This window comes from Lonchura striata, chromosome 4, assembly GCF_050655825.1.
Source record: "Lonchura striata isolate lonStrDom1 chromosome 4, ASM5065582v1, whole genome shotgun sequence".
NCBI lineage: Eukaryota > Metazoa > Chordata > Aves > Passeriformes > Estrildidae > Lonchura > Lonchura striata.
Genome location: NC_140706.1, coordinates 51,582,154 through 51,602,004, shown reverse-complemented (window position 1 = coordinate 51,602,004; position 19,851 = coordinate 51,582,154). Strand labels below are relative to the sequence as shown.

Here is a 19,851-nt window from a genome sequence, read left to right as displayed (position 1 = left end):
GGAAAATGTTTATACTGTTGTATAGTTTTATTAGCACAGATTGAAGAAAAACAGCTTATTGAATGATTTTGGGTACTAGATGTAGTACCAGTGGACTATTGAATAGTGGTCAAAGAAAACTTCTCTCTGCTGTGGGGTGAGAGCAGGGAATATGTAAGGAGTACTCAGCTTTCTTATGCAATACACAAGGACAAATGCTGCTTTCAGACTTACTGAGGGTCCTACGTGTGCTGAGGGGGATTGGGTTGCAATGCCAGGAGGCTGTGTGGGTGTCCTTGGGCATGCAGATTATCAGGCTCAAGGTACTCCCAAGTCCTTCCACAGAGACACTGTGAAAACAGTGGAGCTGTTGCCTTTCCATTCCTTCAGCCCCAAGATGCCTCATATAAAATCTGTTTACTTGGGCTGGTTTTTAGCTGATATTCTCTTAGTTGTGTTTTCCTCGGCATCTTCTCAGTGTGGTGGGCAGTAATATGTGCAGAGCAGTCTCTTGTCTCTCCACCAAGCCCTGTGTGGTAACTGTAGTGCCTTTACCCATCTTGGAGAGATTTATCTCTTCTCAAGCAATAAGTGTTATTAAAGCACCGAAGTTCAGTAGCAAGACCATCAATTTGTTTAATTGTCTTAGGCCTCTTCACTGCTTTTATCGTACTGTACCCATGCCAGCTGTTGCTGAAGGCTGTAGCTGCAGGGTGAGCCTCAGGTTGCCCTGGAGTCCCAAGACAGTTTGGCTTTTACGCCCCTGCAGCAAGAGAACAAATAGTTCTCTCTGCACATTGCAGAATGAGGTGTGAGTGAGCTGTCCTGTCGTCTCAACGAACTGGACGAGAGAGTGAGGCTGAAGCCAGGGCTTGAAAAATGTAGCCTGTGCCTAAGTGCTAGAGGGGAAAATAGTTGGGTTGGCTTTCTTCCTGTTGTGTTCAGAGGCAGTGACTTATGAGGACTTGGATTTGAACATGAAAAAAAGACATGCCTCTGTGTTAAATCTACATATGGACCAAAAATGAGTGAGGCAAGAAAGGTGTGAACGAGATGTGTGTTTTGTCAGATGCTGCATTCAAGCCATGCGTTCTGTCCCTTACTCTTCTGCCTCCATAATAAAGGCATATGCCTTGCTTGGTCTCAGTTGGTGTGAGCTGGTCCACTTCCTCTTGCAGATCACAAAGTAACTTCAAAGTCTTTAGCCTCAACACATTTCTCATCTGTCTCTCCAAAAGACTGATTTTTCCGAATTCTTCCCAAGTTTTATGAATTTCTCCCTTCCCACCAGCAAGTACTAGGATTTTTCTGGCTTTGCTGCCACAGAACTGCAATGAGTGCCAGGGTGGGATTATCCTTGATATCAGCATTCTGGTAGGATGTGACAAATTGGCCTGAAAAGAGCCTAAACCCTCGTGTTCTTTAGCAAAGTGGAGGAAGACATCCTGCTTTGAATTCAGCAGTGTTTTCTTTGCTGCTTCATCCTTGCAGGCAACTGTTTCTTGATGCTCTCAATGCATCTTGCACAGCTCTTATCAACAGCCGTGAGCTGCTGCAGCTTGGCACACGTCTATGCAGCTGAAGAGGTATGCAAAGAATTGTTAACTTGCTTGCAAACATGAGAAGCCAGCTATGATGCTTACTGCCCATTTGTGTTTGGAAGATCATTTTACAGCCAAAAGAAAGCTAAGAAATCTGGGGACACTGGCTTTTGGCTAGCTGAGTGGGTGGGTAGGTTGTTTTCAATCCTTGATTGAAGAACAGTGTGTTGGTGCACAAGGGTGGAGAAGCAAACCAATGTCATTATTGTGTGAAGTATTGCTTAGGAGCTGAATACTGATATATATATATTGTGATATACCACAATATAAGATGAAAGTCTGATATAAGTAAATGAATGGCATCTATGGCCAAGAACACTCAAGGAGAGAAGCAGAAAACATGACCTGAATCAGCAGTGAGATGCTAACACTGGCAGTTATTTATAAGGTCTGTGTATGTGGGACAAATCAGTGTCATCCAAATCTCTCTTTAAAAAGTAATGAAACACACACCTACCACCATGAAAGCTTAATGTGCAAGGTCTGCTGTAAATTACACTGCAGTGTATCACATGCAGGGACTCTGAATGCTGGAACTGATGCCTCCCTGACATAATTTGAGGTGTGTGTGGTGAAAAGACATAGATTCTAATATATGTGACTTTTAGTGTAGTCTTGTTGACTTCTGCCAAATCTAGGCTAATAATAATAAACAATATTTAATATTTTTAGTGATTTAACTAGCTTTGAAGCCAATCTGTTGAATCTGAATAGTTTTGTAATGATAAAATAGCAGTATCAAAAATTAAGGGACCAATGAGATTGACATGGAATCTGTTTGGTTTGTAAGTACACATGGGTTTTCATGAAACTACTTCGAAGATTATGAAGACTGAAATAAAATCCCCTGGATTTGTTCTCTTTAATAAATGAAAAGTAAATATAGCTGATGTTATTTTCACTTTTTCCAGGAAGAGTCTTGCAACATTTATCTCTTGCCCTTATCTGCATCCTCTTGACAAATGTTTCCTTTCTTGGTTTTAGCAGTTAGCTTAATTTCTCTACTTTAGCAAAATTTCTTTCTTTTTTCTCTTCCATGCAAGTTAGTAGATAGGACTTACCTCTAGTTGCTGTAAAATGAGAATTCTTGCACATGTACACCATGTATCTTTTTAATATTTTGCCTTTTGCAAACTCTTCCATTTTTCTTTCCTCCCAAAAACTTATAAATTTTTCCTTTTCTTCTTGAGTATTCTTCATCATGTACCCTCACATCACTTTGTACTGTAAACACAGGAACTTCACTCTTTCCCACAGCCATGCACACTTTGTGGTTTGAAAAACTGAACCCTCCTTTATGCATGCTTCTCTTGGCTGGGAATGAAATGCTTTGAATCTTTCTTCTCCCATATTAATTCTGGCTAAATTGATTGGTATTACTCTTTTTCACTTAGTAAATCCATTAATTCCAAATTCTTCATCTGCCTCTAAAGAATCTTAGAGCCTCTTCTGTGCAGTTTGCTTCTCTCTTCCATCAGAGTGACTAAATTTCCCTCTTCTTTTTCTGGTGATTATCTAGGAACTGCCTCCTCTCTGTTCTCTCATATCTTCATTTATTTTAGAGGAGATACAAGTGCTTTTGTCCAGTTAGGCATGTGTTATCTAATCAGTGACGTTTTCTGGAGATTCAAAATCTTCTGCCTCCAGTTGTGTTAAGTATCTGACATTTTTCCTTTGGGTTCCATATCTTTCCTTCATTGGAAGGGGACATAATGACCCCAAACATCTTTCTATCACAAGACATTATGACTAAAATCATGTTCCTCCTCTGTCTCAGCTTCTGGCTGCAGAAAACACTAAGTTTAAGAAATGCTATCTTATTTTAATAACACAACTCCTTGTGTACTGCATTTATTCCTTAGGAAAAGCAAAACATTTCCAGACAAAATTCTTAAACTATAGATCCTTACCAGTATGTTTTCATTCAGAATTTTGCTTATTTGTAGCTAATCTTTGAGCTGCTTTATTTTTTTCATTAAATGATGAAAGTTTATAGTCAAAAAATAAAGTAACAATTTATCATCACTTTTTTGTTCTCTGTTCTTGTGTTTTGCAGCAGGTAAAATACCAGCTGAGTGTCAGGCTTGGCTAACTGTCTTAATGCTTTTAAAACCCTCATGACTGCTAAGCAAAGTGTTCATTTTTAGAATAAAAAGGCAAAATATTTCATACTCTTGAAAAATTTTATTTTTATTCCTCCAGTTTTTTTCTGTTGAAAAATGCCACATCTCTTCCTCCCAGCTGAATGTTTTTGTGCTGACACTGTCTTGTCCACTTGGACCAAAGCTGCAAACTGCACATCTGGCTGAGCCATGTGTGTTTGCTGCAGGAGAGATGAGACACCCAGGTTTCTGTCAGAGGTTCTGTGGAGCTGATATATGGCACAGCAGATGATGCCATGAATTGTTTTATGGGCCCTCACTTTTGAGTGCTCAATTTCTTTTTGACTCCTACAGCTTGAACATTTCTCAAATGCTGTGTGTCCTATTAATACAGTATTATTGAGACTGCTTTCCTACCAGGATTTTGTGACTGCTATGAACATGTGCAAGTCCATCCATTAGTAATATTCAATTGCTATTGACCAATTCCAGCCTAATTCCTGTGATGCTTGGAAGCACAAAGACACTATGTTTCTAAAATAAAACTAGAAATCGTGTGAAAAAGGGTCAAAGTAATGTGCCCCTTGAATTTTTTGTATGTAGATGTAGATATATAGATGTATAGATATATATATATAAGTGCTATATCAAAGTTCTGAATTCTCTTTACATTTACTACTTGTGGCTTTTTAAGCTGCAGGAAAACTGCAAAAACATACTTTCCAATGCTGCTGGCTTTCCAGATAGCTGGACAAAATTTGCTTGCTTGTGTTAATCAGCTTTTAATCAGTTGCATTAACTACAGGGAGAGAGAGATGTGTAATGGCTTCATTTCTTAACCCCGTGGGCCATAAATGGCTTTCTTGCCACATGTTCACCCTTACTATATAGCCATAAAATCTGTTTGCAGCTATGTGAAATGGGACTCAGAACAGCTTTTCCTCTATTTTTGGCATTCTTTTCAATTAGTAACCAGCCAGTAAAGGTTTGGGAGTGATATAGGTATAATGCAGAGAAACTGTAAACAAAAATTTGTTTTTAAAGGAAATAGCCAATGACTTATTGAAATTTGAAGTCTCATTTTTAATAATTTAACAGAACACATGGTTTTGTGTTCATTACATTTTATCCCTTTGCAAAAAACATGTTGGGAAGAGTGATGGAGAATGAGCCAAGACTATGAATAATTCTGGAAATATCCATATTTGACTGAATAAATTATGATCTGTGGTCAACCAAAAAATTGTGCTACACAGTGAAAATTTTTCCACTTATTTCCTAAGATGTTTCTTCTTTCTGCCTGTTTGTCAAATCCATCATTTAGATCACATGCCTTTTCAATGTCTCCATATAGTGTCTTTTGGACAATTCTTTGGTTGTCAATCCACCTGCCCTTTTCCGCAGCTCTTTTCTTTTTCAAAAAAAACACTTTAAGATTAAAAGATTCTTTGGATTGCCAAACTAAATTATTCTCTTAATGTTTGACTAATGAGAGGAATTTTTAGTAGTGTGAGGTAACTCTCAAATCAGTAAAACTCATATAATCAGCACTAAGGAATAAGCAGCATTCACAGAACAGTAACTCAGTGAATAGAAAAAGTTGAGGAAGCAACATAAACGTGAGCCATCAATGAGCCCTGGTGGCCAGGAGAGCCAGCATCTTCCTGGGCTACACTGGGCACTCTGCTGCCAACAGTTTGAGATGCGGATCGAGTACTTTTGCTCAGCACTGCTGAGCCAAGCCCCATCTGGAACTCTTGGGCCAGTGCTGGGCTCCCTCATACATGAAACATGTGGACATAGTGAAACCAGTCCAGGGAAGGCACCTTGGAGATATTTAGGGGACTGGAGCATCTGCTCCTATGGGAAGGATTGAGAGCTGAGACTGTTCAGCTTGGCAAAGAGGAGGCTCAGGGGGACCTCACTGATGTGTACAAATATCTGAAAGGAAGGTGCAAGGAGGATGCAGTCAGGCTCTTTTCAGTTGTGTGCAGTGATGGGAAGAGAGACAATGGGCTCAAGCTGAAGTACAGGAAATTCTGTTTCAACATGAGGGAGAGGGGGAACTTTTTACTGTGAGGGTGCTCAGACTCTGGCAACAATTGCCTAGAGAGGGTGTGGAATCTCCATCCCTGTAAATGTTTTAAGATCCAACCAAAGCCCCCAGAAACGTCTTCCAGGTGGCCCTACAGGATGGCTGCATTAGACTCTCTCCAAGGTGGCTTAAAACCTCAACTGTTGTACGGTTATATGAAATAATCAATACAATTTGGAGTTTTGTCTTAAAGATAGCTATCTTATTTCTCATCAGAAGTGACCAAACAATTGGGCTGATCTGAAAATACTGCAAGGGAGGGTACAATGTAGAGATAAACCAACTTGGAGAAAACATGAGAGGATAACAGAATGAACAATTTAACAGTAACTTAATTAATTTTGAATTACTTTGTCTTCATAAAAATGATGGCCATCTTTTCATTAGAAGTCATTCTTCTCATGGAAGGGTCTGAGAATGTAAAACAAGGAGCAGTAGCATTATATAAAGCTGATTTCAAAATGGTGTTGGTACTTAATCTCCAATTTCCATGTGATCTCTAAGTGGATCAATAAGTAACTGTAAAATGGATCAAATGGTCTCAGGTAAGACTGTACATCTTGGACCTTGTTCAGATTTCTTGTCAAGGATGAACCCAGTGTGCCCCGTGTTCCTCCTGCATTTGGAATCTTGACTTTTCAGAAGAAGCTTCTTCTATGCTTGACAGCATAGAAGGATGAAAACTTGCCATGAAGCCTTGGTGCTGTTGACATGATTTATGAGAAGGTTATAGAAAAAGTTGCTGTTAGAATGGTGTAAACTCTGTGTGGTTCTATAGCTGTCATCAACAGTAGTGTCAGTGTGGGATTTTTTTTTTTCCTGGATAACATAACCAAGAATAACATCTGTCCCAGTAGCACTAAATCTTAAATCAGGGGACTCTATGCATTAGAATATATTGCAATGATGTTTACATTACTTAAATCATTGTGTGAAGAAAAGGAAGGTGCATGGAACAAAGTGTAGCTGGGGAAATGAGGACGTAAGTCATGGTGATCAAATCAAAGCCTCCACAGTACTTGAGGCATGCCAGACTGTTACTAGCTCTACTAGAAAATTAATTCTATTACTACTGAAAGAAAGGAATCAATTGCATTTGTCTGAGAAACACTTAGGTAGTTAGTTTGCCTTTCTGATGCATTTAGAGTAATTCTTATTCTTTTATCTCATATTTATCCTCCAATGAACTCATCTTCTGACTGTCACACATATGCCTGCAATATATGTTCTAAAAAAATTGGGCTCTAATCCAAATATTAATCTTTTTCAAACAAGCCAAATTCACTGCATATCATTACCTCTGTTTTCCTTCCTCTATGAGTAGTGTAGCTGTCCAGCAGCTTGCATCCAGCTGTGAGGGCAGGCATGCAGCTGTTCAGTGAAGTCCAACATCAGAAATAAAATGAGGCACCTATGAGAGATGCATTTGTAGATAAGTGGCATAATTAACTCTCACAGTAAATGAAAACAAACCATTAGCACCTTTGAGTCAGTGAGCTGCCCAATGGTGAAGCTCAAAAATAGCTGCACATATTAAGTAAGGCAGGCTGAAATGGATGTAGTTTCTTCACTTGTTTGCTGTTTGTTGTGGTTGTTTATTTTTTTAGCCAATGATAACGCAAAGGCATGATGGACTGCAGAGCCTAAGTAAACTCACTGTTGTTAAGGTTCAGTTCATTTGAGCTCACTAGTGCTACAGTGACACTGCCATACAATGCCATAAAGGAGCAGGCACTATTGGAGATGTATGTTTTACCTTTGTTATTCCTGCAGATAATTGTTTTACTGTGCTTGAGTACAAGATCTGCACATGATTTTTTTCAGAAGCATTTTAGAAACTTTTGGATATCCTGTTTCAGGACTTTTTAATACTGAAATAGAAGATTACATATTTGTGATATAGTTGCTTTTATTGTAGGAATGGATCACTTAAGCATTAGCTCTTATATATATCAGACTTGCAAATTAACTATAATTAACTGCTGAGTATGGTTGGTGCTTTTTTTCATTTAACTCTCCAGACATATGTTTTGAATATTTCAGTCTTTTCCTTCCCAGTTAATCTCTTTGTCCTGTACAATATGCTTCTAATCCACTTCTTAATTGTGTGGAATCCTTTTAAGCAATTTAAATTGTGATTGTTTTCCTTCTTGTAGCCATTAAGAGACAGTTATCTTGCACATGGTTTATTAAGTGTGGTCTTAAAAGCAGTGATTAATTAACAATGATTGAGGGTGTAGCTGAAAATATTTATACAGACTGACTTAAGACAAAAGAACTTTCAGTGTGAATATTTTCCTGTTCTAAATTAGATTAGGCTCGTTTTAAGAACAAAAAGGGGAGAAGGAGGAATGCATAGCTGTATGCCTTTTGTGCTGACAGCTTGCTGGTGTTCTGCAGCAAAGTGGGCTCTTCCCCTTGTTTGTTGTCTTGAGCTTCAGGGCAACATTTATTCCCTGGGAGAACCACGGCTGCTGGTTTTGCCCAAAGAAGACAGAAATTTTTAGGCTCTGTTGTTATAAAGCTACACAAGTGTAGTTATAGTTCACCTCTATGCCTTGTTTCTTGAAAACTTCATTTTTAAGGGGTACAAGTACCTGGCTCTACACAAAAATTTTATTTCACAGAAACTTTGATGCAGCATTTGTTGATTGTGTTGCAATGAACAGAAAACTGAAACCACATTCTACAAATTACCTGCTGTGTGGTGTCTTTATGTTTTTAATGGTCTTCTTTTCAAAAGTCCTCTTACAGTATTGCTTCAGTTGGAAGGAACAAATAGTCTATTTATTACGTGTGCAGTCAGCAGCATTTCAGCTAATAAGGAATAAGTGCTTACAATAATCTATCAACAGTAAGGATTTCTTGGAATCATGTATGATCTTCCTGTCTGCTCCCTGGAGTCCAAAATATTTATTGCTTGGAAACAAAGACCCTTAGAGTCAAAGGTAAGCAATGGCATGCTGAAAGAGCAAGAGCATGCCTGTAAACAAGAATATGGTGGAGAGTTAATAATAGACCTGTAGAAGGGCCCACTGTACATTCAGTCTTTTTTTTCTCACCCTATCCCTTCTTCTAACCCAGGAAGCAGTTCCCTCTGGCCACATACATAAACATTGAGTTCATGCATAATCAAATGTTTTACACGCATTAATTAATGCACAAGGAGTGCAATGATCATACGTATATGTTTTTACCAAATAAATAGCATTTGGTTCTGCAGTTCAAGTGCATTGTTAATTACTCTGGGCAGACTCAGTGTTCTGTGAGGTTGGACCTTTAAACAGTGCTTGGGTGAAAACTGTTCTTAAACACATAAAGCCCTTATGACAGCATGGCCCATCTGTGCAGTAGAGCAGGAGTCACTGAGAGAGTGGCCTTTTTCATGCTGTAGATGTGAGAGACGTCATGGATGGGCATATCTAAGAAAATAACAGAAATTAAAAATTAAATTGGTCTGTTTTCCATCAACTTCATGAGCAGGTCATGGTTTAGGAGTAGTATTCTCCAATTTAGTAGTCCCGCTGAAATGATGCTGCCACTCCCTGCGCCACCTCCTCCAATTGCAAGCACAAAAGGCAAAGATACGGGTAGAGGTAAGAAGTTACTGGAAGCAGCAATGAGATACGAAAATGAACAGTAACCACAACAGAATTAAAGGTATGATACAAGGAAGTGATTTACATGTAAAATAAAACAAAAATGGACCATTTTCCCCATCACGATTTCTCCACATGGAGAGAATCACCCTTCTCCCTTGGTGTTCTCCCTTACTCCTGCCCCTGACAGTGAGGTGAGGTGGTATCAAATAACATCCCAGCCTTAGCCATTCTCCCCTCCTGGCCACTGGAAAAAAATAGCCCTGTCCTGGCCAAAACTAGGACAGAGCAAAAGCTAGCAATTGTTTCAGTGCAGTGAAACTGCAGCCACCTTGAAAAATCCAAATTTTGTTTTACTTTGAGTTGCCTACAGATAAATTCTTTAAAGCTGAACGCACTTTGATGAGTGAAGAGTATTAGAATGGCTCATAATGCAAGGATGAATGAAATATGATAGAGCTTCATTGTGATTTTTGGCACTTTTGTAGAGTTTCAAATATGCATTGTGAAGGAGGAGAAAGAAAATTGGTTGTTTTGTGGTTTTTTACAATGTTTTCTTCTGGCATTTGAAATTTTTTTCAGATATGTTTGAGTAAAACAATTTCACAGTCATCACTGACAACACTGTGAGATTATCTCCCTTACACATATTAAAGTGAAATCAGTGCTGCTGTGGAAAATGTTCTTCTCAAACCTGAGAAGGAAGAGATGGCATGTTAGCTGAAGAGATCAGAGTGTATAATTAAGAACAGTCTAATCACTTAGCTTATGGGGGAGAAGAAACTAAAAACCTAGAATCACAGGAACCTGAAGGTCAGATTTCACAAAACTTGACTTAGGTTTTCAGTTTCCAGAAACAGAACAATGTGTGCAACCGTGTGTGATTTACTGTCTGTAGTCTATTTTCCTCCACATAATTATGCTGGAATCATAAAACTTTGTTACTTGAAGGAATATGGATAATCCTGTGGCCTTTATAAATGAAGGGACCTTTTGTGGGTTTTAGTATTTCCTCTTCACTTTTGCAAGCCAGTTTTCTTCAGTGATAGTCATTCTGTTCATTCTGTGTTTAATTGGTATCTGAGGTGCTTGCTAAGAATGTTTTAAATTTTGAAAGTAACTGGTGATATTTTAGTTACGACTAAACTCATATTTTTGAGCTTGGGAAGAAAATTTAAGGAAACATTTTTTAAAGGACAATCACACTTTCATTACAGTTTGTAATGCAGGTGGAATTAAAACTTTTGAACACATGCTGCACTGAATTTCTAGAAAGACATTTGCCTTTATAGACTTCTATGTGTATTCTAACCAAATTTCTTTTGTGAATTTGTATTAGGTACATAGATGATTCCACATGTGTGTATGTGTGTATCTAAACACTTACAAGGGCAATTGTCTGCTTTCTTTTGCTGGTTTATGGGAAGATGTGCAAAAAACCCAAAGGACCTGCTCCAGAGTGCCCTTCCATGGCAGCAACTCCTTTTCTTCTGTTACCATACATTTCTACAGGAATATATACAAAGGAATACATGTGTTCCTAGAGGAACACATGGAGGAATGTGTAATCTAAATTTATAGTGTTGAAAATTATCTCTGCTCGTTAATGACTTCACACATTTACTCTCCCACTGAAAGTCTGCCACAACTCATTCTGACCTTCTGCTTTTTCTCCCCCGATTTCAGCATTTTTCCAGGTGTTTGTTCATATGGACAGCTTTTAAACCTGCATGAGACATTAGGAAACAGTGACATCTATGAAAAGTAAAACTGAAATCATTAACAGGATCAGTTTGCCTTCACAGCTCAGCCATTTAATCCTATAAATACTGACATTATGGACTAGAATAGCTCAGTGAGAAAGAAATGCCACTTGATTTATTTTCACTCTAAGAACTCACAATTCTCTGCATTATTGAGATACTAGCCCTTTCTGATAACAGATCTGATTTTTACCTGCCAGCCAAAGATGATGTGATGCAGAGAAGTATCAGTGGGGCAAGGTACCAGTAACAGTTTTTTGACTCTACAATAAATGTCACACTGATGCTTAGACTATGTGGTTCAAATTGTTTACTGGTCTTTTGTATGAAATTATTCAAGGAGAAGGCATTCTGAACAAGTCATCTATAGGTGTGTCAGCTGCCTTGTGCTATAGCTGTGTCTTCTGTCACTTATGGCATTTCTGAATAGGAAAGCACAGTGATATAGCTGCAAGATTACTCTTGATTTAGTCTCTGATTAAACAACTAAATTAGTTTTATATTTTAAAAATGAGTACTGCATATTTTGAATAACTTTGTTTTCAAAGATTTGTGTCTCAAATGAGTGTCATTTGAGTGAGGAAATGAGAAACATTATTATACTAAACAATCACTAGGACATTGGCCTGCAGTTGGTCATTTTTCAGAGATGAGGAAGGAATTTTTGTTAAGTTTAAAGAGTTATCATGCTGTAAAGTGGGTTATAAACTATTCCTTATGCTTGACCTTAGGCCATAAAAGGTTAGGTATGCACTGGCATCTTTTCCCACAGTTCACTAAAAAGGTTTTTGATGACCTACAGACATCCAGTCTCCTTTACTGAGAATCCTCCTCCTCTGACTTCAGCCTTCCAAGATTTTGCAAGTTGTTTTTAGTGACCCAAGTGTTGTCTTAACCCTGCTTTCCTTATTCATTAGTGAAGACCAGCATCCAATCCATCACAGCATTTGCATGCCTATAAGAATAATTTAGTGTCTTTAAATTGTAAGAATAACTCCATGTCTTTAAATTCTCTGGATTTCTTGAAAGCACACTGAAGCCCTCTGCATCGGTGTCTGCACAGCTGACAGACTTTCCTGCTGTGCAGAGCAGGCTGTGATGAAGACTGAAGACTAAAGCTCAGAATGACCACAATTTCATGTACATTGCACTTCAAAATGTGCTGGCCTAGATGACAGATGTTGCTGTTTTTGTGTGGTTAACATAGGTTTGTCTAAGCTTTTGCTACATTATGAAAACCCTCAGAAGCACTTATTTTCTTATTTTTCTTGGCTGGAGGAAAGGTAACGCTATAGAATGTTATAGAATTTGGTCTTACAGCTTCAGTCATCTGCTCAGCTCACTCAAAGTTTCATTTATTAAGAAGAGAAGGCAAGAAAAATTTCTGAAGGATTTCTGTCTTGCCTTAAAGGGGAGTGTAAGCCATCTTTTACAGAGTGTGACACGATAGTTGATTCCAATATATACATCTTTGGTTAACTTCCTTCTTTAAACTAGGAAATGTAATTACTGCCTATACAGATAAAACTAACTTCTGTGATGTTTTTATAAGATGCCTTAAACTTCTACTTTTGGGTGAACTTCAGAGGTTAGGATAAAAAACAATTCAGAGTAAGGAATTAGAAATAGACTCAAAATAATTCAAATTATCTATATTCTAATGATTAATTTACATACAATAGTAGGATGTTGCATGCTGGCAGTTTGTTTCTGGAGCACAATAAGAGCCTTCAGATGGGTATTGAACACTGAAAAATTGGAAGAAAATTATGGTCATGGTGTACCATATTAGTCTTGTACTTTACACTTCCTTGCCAGTGAAACTAAATTCTGAAACAAATCTTTCTTAATCAGCATTAAAGTCAAATGACTTAAGCTTCTTGTGACTAATACTGGAGGTGTCCTATGTGAAAATGGTCAGTAGAGAGGTAAAAAACAAGTCTGTTAGCAGAACTTTGCACAGCTTTAGGTCTGCAAGCTCCACAGGTTTCTTGAACCTGTGGGATGAACTCACAATCTACATTTGGCTTTTAACATTGACTTTTTTGCTACTTGGCAGGAACATCCAGGGAAGAAGTCCTCATTTAAATGAGGATAAAATTCACTTATTCATTATATGGAATAAAACCACAGTGTGCGTGAAGACGCAGATGGAGATTTTCATAGTAAAAAGTAATGAAATTTTATATAAGGTGTTTGAGTGTTTGTTGAGGCACGATATGTTAAGGTAGTTTTCACAAGATTTAAAAATAATCTTGCAGACCTTTAAAGCTATTTTGTGGTTTTAGAACTTTTGGCTTGATTCACAGTATCATAACTCATCTAATGAAAGAAAACAGAATAAGATGCTTTTAAAAATATACAGAATATTTGGAATATTTTTCAGTATTTAAACTGGTTTATAGTTGCAGAAATCCAGGCTTCTGGGCACAATTTGGGTTTTAGTGTCTGCTACAATCTTTCAGTTTTATAGCATTACTGGAAATAATTTTTCCTTACTGCTAGATGCATTCCTTTTTCTTTCCAAATAACTTGAATCTTTACACTACTGGTTTTCTTTTTTCAAGTTAGTCATTCAGCATGTTTTTCCTTTCTTTAAGTCAGACTAGGTGATTATGAAACTTTGCTATTTTTCACCTTGCTAAAAGGTCATTTTGGAACTGTATTGGTCCATAATGTTCAATAACCGTTCTGTATCCCATGGGGATTATCTTATATAACTACACCAGCCTTGTAACATTTATGATAATACTGGCATATTTCAAGTAAGCCTATTACCTCTGATTAATAGTAGTGTTAGTTCTAGATTTAGGGCGAGCCAGATTGCATTGAAAGAGTTTGACCTTAAGTGAAGTAGTAACAACTGTCTTGTTACCAAATTGCTGTTGCTGCCTATGCAAAATGCAGGCAAAAAAAGCAGCAGTAATAATACAGTGATAAATTCACATTTCTCTTGAGCTATTCTTTTACAAACTGCAGGCTGTGATTGAGCTAAACCTTACACGTGTTTAATTTTGGATGTCATGTCATTGACTTCAGTGATCAAAGTAGGAAAGACCCTACTAATTTCCTAATATGAGAGGACCTAAAAATGCACAATTAGCATTTACTCCAAAGCTCTCCTGTTCCTGAAAATTTTGCTGGAGGATTTCAGAAATTTAGAAAACATTAGGGTGACCTAAGTTAATGTCTAATTCTTCTATATAATGCACACTTCAGCTGTGAGATTTTAATGGAAGTTACTGTTTCTAACACTGGGATGCTAACTGAATTTTAAGAGGTTATGTAGACATTTTGTTAAAAAACTAGACTCTTTCTTGAATTTCTGGCTAGCACTGCTCTTCCTCCTTTTCCCTTCTCCAGAAGTCATCCTCAGAGTGCTGTCAGACTTCTCCAGCACACTAAGTTCATCTTTTTTGTCAACACACTGTCCTTTTTCTCATTTAATGTTGTGATGCTGGTCTGCTGTGCTGTCATGTGTGCAGTAACCCCTGTGCATGTGCAATGCTAAATAAGCATATGGTTATAAAACCCAGCCTTCACTAACAGCCTTAGTTGTGGTATCCTCCTCTCACTCTTGTTTACATGTCTTCTTTTGCTTCTTTTTGTGTGGCATGGTAGTAATGGGGTATAGTTAAGTGATGCTGTATATTTATTTACAGGAATGTGCATGTTTCATTAAATTATAGGCTTCTGAAAAAATTTAAAAATCTAAGATAATTCCCCGTTTTAAAAATGTAGATGTCCAAGAATAAGTTTTTGACATTATTCTATACATAAAGCTATGATAAATACTTCAATTTCTTGCTCAGTTTTATGAAACCACTCTGGTTTTGTTTCTTGCAGGGATTTATTTGGGGCAGCTTAAAGGTTTGATGGAATGATGCTATGAAACTGTCTTGTGCATGATTGAGGATGAGAGCTATGTGTAAGAGCTTTATGGCTGAGAAACCTGTAATGAGCAAATTAGTTATGCGTTGCATCTGGCACTTCACCAAGGCTTAGCAATTACCCATGTCATCCAAATGTATTTTCATTTAAATACAAAATGTTTCTGTGGCATCAGTGACAGGCTTCTAAACCAAGCTTTTATAAACAGTGTCCATTTAAACAAAGTCAGCTTCAGTAGTGGCGTGTTACTAAAGATCATCTTTGTTTTTCAAGCTGTACAGTGAAGAGAAATAAATCGTATGAAAAGAGAGCCGTAACGATGTGCACAAGGTACTAAAAGCACTTCCAAGAGCTGTTGTTGATGAAAGTAGTGGAAGTAAAGCAGTAAGACAACATATCTTTCAATATAGGTGCAGGAGATTAAACTTCTATTTCATTCCAAGGTTATTATTAAAACTTCTTCAGTTTGGCAGAGCTGCAAAAGGTTGAATAAGCACTGGCCACGATCTCAGTGGTAACTCAAAGGTGTGCAGGGATGCTGGCCATGGGATTATGCCAGGCTGTGCATTGTCTATCACATAAACTTGATGGTTCTGTAAGCCTTGGAACAGACTGGGATTTATAGATACTGTCCTGACAAGGACAATTTCACAGTCATAAGCTGCCTTAAAAAGACACTGATTTTAAGATAAACTCTTGTAACTCTTAGTGTTAATGCAGCTGTGCTGTGGTTTACATTTTACTTGGGCAAACCTCCCAGTCATGCCACCCAATGTATTGATAAAAGGCAGGACATTTATCTGCATTTTTGGTGCCTGCCCACACTGTACACTGAGGGCATGCAGCAAACGTGTTGTTGTTTGTGCTGATCTTGCCATCTTCATTTCAATTGCCCTCAGTTTTCTGTTTCAGGGTACTCATCTCTTAGCAGCCCAGATTCTCAGTGGGTTTACAGAGATGTAATTCTGTTTTATGCTTTTCTGATTTTTAAACTTTGAAACTTTTATTTATTACAGGGCAGGCTTGTGGGTTCCTGCCACCAGTGATGTTTCATGCTTACTGTCGTACTGTGCATAATAATTAAATATGAATTGGGATAACTAATACCTGACCACTGACAGAAATTTTGAGACGCAATGTTAATATTTATTCTTTACCTTTCTGTGAGTAACTATACAATCTTAATGCTCTTGTGTGAGTTCTGTGACAGACTCACACTTCATTCAATTTGAAGAACTTGTTTTATAGAAAACATTTTTGCAGAATTTTTTGACGTCTACATTACCTGGGAATGAAATTCTATAATCATAGCTGGATGTGCACTGTAAAGGGAGCTGAAACAAAAGTGCTTCCTCCTCCTTCTCTCCTTCCCCATTTTTCCACCTGTTTGCAAAAAGCTGTCATTTTTCTTTTTTTTTTTTTTTTTTTTTTTCACATGAGGCTCATAATTACCCTTCTGTGCCTGATCTGAGCCTGCAGGAAAGGCCTGCAGCATCTGTAAAGCTGGCAGCAGGATGGTATTTCCAGGCAAGAGGGGTGGGGAGCCCATCCATGGCTTTGTCTGAGCAGCTGAGAACTTCATGTGAGCCACGCCGCGGTGTTCATTGACAGCGACCTGTGCCATGGGCAAGGAAAGCACTGAGCAAGTGTTGGGGCCGGTATTTATAGACAGCAGCTCTGGAGAGGGACACAGAGAGGGGAGTGTGAGAAGGATCTTGGCTGAACTGAGTGCAATTTCATTTCAGGTTTCTGTTATTTAAACAACGTTAGATAAAACCCCCATGCCTCTGTCTCCTCTGAATCCTAGCAGTCCTGCTTCGCATGATGACCAGGTGGAAGCTACCCATTTGAAACAGGACATTTGAGGGTAAGTAACCGATTTAGTGTCGCTTTTACCTCCAGCGTCCCAGCCGGCTCACTGACCTTCGAGGGCGCTGCATCAGGAACTTGCTGTTGTGACTGAAGTGTGGTGCTGCCTTTATATAAAGATGTTCTGCATGTGGGGAGTTTGTATACAGTTACAGAGGAGTGTTGTGCAGTTTCTTCATTTAGCAACATGCTTGGAAAGGTCGGTCAGCATCAGAAAAAAAATACACACACTCCCACTGCTGACGGTAGCATGGGTCATTTAAAATACTGTCTCATAGTAAAGTCTAGGTTGTGGCTTAAAACATCTGTTTCTGGTGGATAGCTAGTTGTACTTGCTGCCCTATACACACTGGTTTTAGCAGCAGAAAACAAGAAAAAATGTTTGACTCAATCTTCTCTCTTTTGTTGCATTAGCAATCAGAATCAATACTCAGTCTTTCTCTGATGAGCAGGACAGTAGTTAATGGATGCTCTTACATACGTCAGATTAAAAAATGAATAATTTTGAAAAAGTGGGGAGTTGAGTGGGTTATTAGGAGAGAAAAATTCCCCTTCCTTCGTGGTTTGGTCAAGGTGACATAGAACACTCACTCCTGCAGGATATTCCCTGATAACAGAGGGGAAAAGATTGTTTACAGCAAACTGTTATAACCAAAGTGAAAAGAGAGATTCTTCCTCTCCTACCTTCACACAGGCAGCTCCCTACATTTGAAAAATGAACCTTTTTCCATTACTCACAGTATCTTTTTCAGCATACAGCCTCAATACATACAGGCTGCTGAGTTCATTTGTCTTCTTTGTTTGCGTATTCTAGGGTGTAATTTTAAAAGCCAGGTTACCTAAAACGAGGATAATTCTTCTAGAACTCTCTCCTGGCAGCAACATGTGAAATCTGTACAATTCAACATTGATGTTTACTATGGTTAGTTCAGAGAAGATTAATGTGTTGCTTAAAGAACACAGCGTTTCCCTGAATGAAATTTATCAGTTGACAGCCCTGGAATTACTTCTTTAAGTTAAGAAAATATAGACTTTGGCACTGGTTGAAGATTTTTGGGGGTGAGTGGGAGGGTGGCGTGCAACTTCAGAGGGTGTTAGACACATAGTGAATATGTGTTGAAAACAAAAGTCTGTTGAAATAATTTTAAGCTTGAGGCTCAGACTAACAAATGAAAGGAAATGCAAGACAGAGCTCACGTTAGATCCTTAGCTGTACTTGTTAACACCAATGTTTTTCATGCATGGGGTGCATAACAGAAGCACCTATCCACCCATTTAAGATGTAGCAAGTAAATGTTAAGAACAGTGGTGTTTTCCAGATAAATAAAGCAGCCTATACAAGAACCTGTAGAAAACTATGCCTGTATTTAAACATCATGATGATGATTATTTCCTATGTGTATCACTGTTTTCACATTTTCGTTAGACACTGTTATCCCTGTTTTCAATGTTTATACATTGATAAAGAATACATAGGGAACTGCAACAGGGGAGACAGAAATGTATATGAAATGGACAATTAACACTAATAAAACTAATCTGCTGGGAAATCCTATAATTACAGAGCTATTCCGGTACATGGACATTGAAAAAAAAATATATGTAAAGAATCAACTGCCTTATAACTAGTGGATTTCATAGAGGACAGCACTGTAACATATCTTTGAGGTTTATAAATAACTGATAAATGCAAGATGAAACCTACTATTTTTTTTCTCTTCTTTACCCAAATTTACCTGTGCTTCTGTTGAAGGTTGTGTGGAAGTTCTTTGTCTAGTACCTTGGCCAAAATGCAACTACAAAGGAATAAGAGAAAGTAAAGTTATTGAAAAGTGACTTAGCATAGTGTATTGGGACACAACAGATCATAAGGCATCCATCCACATACTCAGAGTTTCAGTGTTGTGACTGTACATCCCTAGATGACCATAGCCTGGACAGGTTTTACTATTATTGTATTTTACTACCACTTTTGCTACTATAGGCATAGAATTGATGCCCCACTGCATGGGGCATCTGCATGATCCTTACAGAACCTGCATGGTCCTTACAGAGCATAAACTTCTCTCCAGTAGCTGAGGTACTCTGTGTGCATATCATTACCCTGGGTAAATGTGTCTTAGCTGTTGTCAACAGGCAAAAAAAGGTCTCTCATTTAAAACCAGGAACCATAAACTGCAGGTGTGAACAGTATATTTAGTAAATAAAATATTAACAGTAAATAATTTAGTAAAATACTTGGTATTTTGCAAATCCAAGGGACATTCCAGGAAAGGTGTGGAGAAAGTGTTGGGACTTATAGATATTGCTGCTCCAGGGAAGGGAATAGCCTCTGAGCTGAATTTGACCTTTTCATGAGGATCTTGATATAACCATGTGTGAGCTCTGTAGGTATTTTTTGTTCTTTGTGATGGAGTTTTCTTGACCCTTCCTAAGCCCCACAGAGAGATGCTTTAATGGCACGTTAACCTACTGATCAGTGAACTCTGTGCTAATGGGTCACGCTGGAGGCAGAGATTTTCTCTCTGATTGCTGGGATAATCCATAAAAAAGTCCAATTACCTGCTGGGGTTGGGGTGAGAAAAGTCACACGCTGCCTCTTTAGCGTTGTGTCTGCAGGAGCTGTAACAGCATTGGGTGTTGCAGGGGTAATGTTGGGGCTTTTTGACTCTTGTGGACATGCCTGGGAGGGCTGTCAGTGCTTACCTGCTAGGGTGGGAGGAACTCCCAGGGTGAGTGATGCTGCCTTCCAGGGGTTTTAAAAGGTAGATGGCTAGGAAGGCTTCATGGGAAAGGACAGCAGGGTAAGCACTTTTTATTATGCCCCTTCCCCCACTAGTAATTGAAGCAGGAGTATAGACATAAAAATACATTAATGGCCCTGGCTGTGTTTCTTTGCAACTATGTTGTGTTTGGGATTGGATGTGGCTTATCTTTGGTTTTTTGAATGTC

At 38.3% G+C, this 19,851-nt stretch overlaps 1 protein-coding gene across 24 annotated transcripts in view; it reads left to right on the top strand.

The window, feature by feature from the left end:
* BMPR1B (bone morphogenetic protein receptor type 1B) overlaps positions 1-19,851 on the top strand; it is a 228,445-nt gene that overhangs the window by 93,778 nt on the left and 114,816 nt on the right. For 9 of the 24 annotated variants that reach the window (XM_085579087.1, XM_085579094.1, XM_085579079.1 and 6 more), the window contains one exon: positions 16,776-16,897. The exons of 8 other annotated variants lie outside the window; for them this stretch is intronic. The gene's annotated coding sequence lies outside the window, so the exon portion shown is untranslated. Of the gene's footprint in view, positions 1-15,371; positions 16,898-19,851 lie in introns of those variants that run through there. 7 more of the 24 variants (XM_085579095.1, XM_085579099.1, XM_085579080.1 and 4 more) reach the window with 2 other exon arrangements.